General features: G+C 47.5%; 1 pseudogene; it reads left to right on the forward strand.

The window, feature by feature from the left end:
* The window catches only part of LOC103740486, a 9,447-nt pseudogene that overhangs the window by 1,904 nt on the left and 4,206 nt on the right, over positions 1-3,337 (forward strand).

The following is a 3,337-nucleotide window of genomic DNA, read 5'->3' on the forward strand; positions in this document are numbered from 1 at the left end:
GCCCCAGCTGTCCTGGAACTCACTATGTAGACCAGGCTAGCCTTGAACTCACAGAGATCCTCCTGCCTTTGCCTCCCGAGTGCTGGGATTAAAGGCATGTGCCACCACACCCGGCTATTTGTTCTTTTTTATGAGTGTTTTGCTTACATATGCACCTGTGACCAATATGGTGTTGCATGGCCTCTCTGGATGTAATTCAATGGCATAATCATCCAGGAAATGTATTCCAATTTTTGTTAGGGAATAATCCCTTGAGGGGAGGGGCTGGAGAAGTGGTTCAGCAGTTAAGAGCACTGGCTGCTCTTGCAGAGGACCTGGGTTCGATTCTCAGCACCCACATGGCAGCTAATAACCATCCATAACTCCAGTTGTGGGGAAATCTGATGCTCTCTTCTGACTTCCACAGGCATTGTATGACACAGGTGCACTTGCATACATGCAGGCAATACACATAAAATTTTTTTTTGATCTTTTTGAAACAGGGTTTTCCTGTAGCCCCAGCTGGCCTCGAACTCACAGAGATCCACCTGCCTCTGCCTCCCAAGTGCTGGGACTACAGGCATGCACCGCCATGCCCAGCTTACACATAAAATTTTTTAAAAATAAAATAAAATAAAAAGAAGTGATCCCTTGTACTGAGTGAGAACGTGATGCCATTAATCTCTACCCTCAGATTATATTGTGATTGGATTGTGCTTTCTTTCTGGAAGCTCCTTCACAGCTCTTTGAAGATCTATTTATTTTTATTTTTATGTATGTCTTTTTAAAGATGTGTCCAGCAGTAAGGACCTCCACCATAAGCATGTGGGTGCACTCCTGGTACTGACCACCTCTCATGGCAAGTGGACCATGCACTCTGTGTCTCTTCTTGTTTGCAGTTGTTTTCATCCAGGCAGGTCCTGCAGTGGGAAGTGCTACAGCAAGTGATCTCCACCCTGAGGACCTGTCTCCAGTCCACTACAGACCGGCACATGTGTCTGAAGCTCTTCTCCATCCTGTCTACAATGCTACTGAGGCCAAAGGACACTGTCCACTCTCAGGGGCAATTCCACAGCTACCTGGAGATGGTGGTGAATGACATCCTGGCCTCCAACCTGCAGTGGCACTTGGGGAAGGTATTTGCAGTCATCCAGACTGCTGCTGTATCCTGCCTGTGGGTACTTACCAGCAGTGACATTCTGTCAGCCAAGTAGGTGCAGGAGACACAGGAGACCCTAGTGACACATATGCTGGTCACTCTGGAGGATGACTCCCAAACCACTCGACTGGTCTCCTGCCGCATTGTCACCTTGTTCCTGAAGAACTCTGGGCACATGATGGAGCCAGACAGACTTCTCAAGGTTTACTCTGACCTCTTGAAGCACCTGGATGATGGGTCTGTCCAATGATGTGAGGATGGTGGCCACTTCTGCCTGCTCACCTGGCTGAAGTGCATGCAAAGCTCCCATGGGGAGTCTTCCTATCAGAGCATAGTGCAATTCCTGTACTGGGACCTGCTGGTCCTCCTGGATGACTCCCGAGTGCGCCATTCAGGACACTGTTCACTGTTCTAGTCCTCAAGGAGGGCAGCATCCTGTTCCCAGATGTCCGAGTAGTGCAACTGTGGGGACCTAAAAGCCCGATCTTGTATAGGTCCGAAAGGAGGTTACTGGGGGCATGGCCTGGCTTGCTTTGAAAGTCTGAAGAATACTTCCACACTGCTGAGGAGTGCATGATCAGCGTGTGACCATCCTTAAGATACACCCTCGAGGGGGGGGAGAGTTCCAGGTGCCTTTATAAGCTTTGTAACACCTGTAATAAAGGAGTCCCTGCCTGACTAGACTCCCCATTGCGTCTGAGTGTCCCCGGGTAATGGGGGTGGTGTGGGCTGGTGAATGGCATGCTTACTCATCCCCAATCTTCACCTCACCGGGGGTCGCGGGTTCGAGTCCCCAGCAGTCCAACAGTGGCTGCACCACACTGGAGAGGCTGAGAATCCGTAGTCGCTGCACCTTGTGATGCCATCTCACCCAAACAAGGTCTCCTGGCTTGAATCCATGTGGTTGGGCTGGTGGCAGTTCATAGATGTGCCTCAGTAAGGAGAAAACGTTGTCTTGTGCAATCTGTAAGACCTGTAGGGACTTAAGAAATTGGGATTCAGACAAGTCAATTAGCACTCAATTAGGCCTTGAGTATATGGGGTATTTCTGACCCTGTATAGGGCAAAAGGTAGGAGGCCTGTCCAGTCATTGCCAGTTTCCAGGGTTGATTTGGTTAAGGTCTCTTTAAGGGTCTGATTCATTCTCTCTACTTGCCCTGAGTTCTGGGGGTGGTATGCACAATGTAACTTCCAATTAGTCCCAGTGTTTTTAATTAACTCTTGCATTACCTTAGAGATGAAGGCTGGTCCATTATCTGACCAGATCACAGAGGGGAATCTATACCTTGGTATTAGTTCATCGATGATCTTCTTAACCACCGTTGAGGTGGTTTCCCCCTTTGTGGGAAACACTTCGACCCATCCTGAAAATGTATCTACAAAGACTAGGAGATATTTATAGCCATACCTGCCAGGTTTTGCCTCAGTGAAGTCCACCTCCCAATGGACTCCAGGCATAGTGCCCCTCTCCCTTCTGGCTGGTGGCATGACTTTTCCTCTTGGATTAGTAACCTGGCAGAAGTGACATCTGGAAAGACAGCTCTCAATCATTTTGGTTAGATCGAAAATGTGGTATGAAGTCAGGAGTTTCCATAATTTTCTCTTCCCTAGGTGAGTCCCTTTGTGAAGTTTATATATTAAGTCCTCTGAATAATATAGATTCACAATACTTAACCACTTAACACACCTCAATTACATATTCAAAAAAGAATAACTCAAGTATCTGCTTAACATGTGTGTGTACATGCACAAGCCTATTATTAACCAAATAGGACAAAAATACTCATGTCAATTATAATCCACGTTTCTGCAACTGGTCACGTGGCCTAAGTTGGTATTTGTAACTACCTTCCTCTACGACCCATTCTGTATTTCCTCCACCATCAGCAAGCACCTCTGCAGGTCTTGGCTCGTTCCCTGGAGGAGTGACCCATACTTTCATCCATGAAGGGTCTGGGCCATTTGTTGTCCTGTCTGGATTGGGTTGTTGCAGTTTCCCATTGACCTTAATCACAGGACATGGTAACACCAAAAGTCGTCCTAAGGAATCTCCTGCCTTCCAGATATAATCTTCATTACATCCATTGTGGAGAACAAGTCCAATTTCCCCCTGGTAGTCTGGGTCAATCACCCCTCCTAATACTGTTATTCCTTTCTTAGCCTGCTGACTTAAGGGCATCAGAAGCCCAAAGTGTCCAG

The sequence above is a fragment of the Nannospalax galili genome, unplaced genomic scaffold, assembly GCF_000622305.1.
Source record: "Nannospalax galili isolate Female #2095 unplaced genomic scaffold, S.galili_v1.0 scaffold259, whole genome shotgun sequence".
Taxonomy (NCBI): Eukaryota; Metazoa; Chordata; class Mammalia; order Rodentia; family Spalacidae; genus Nannospalax; species Nannospalax galili.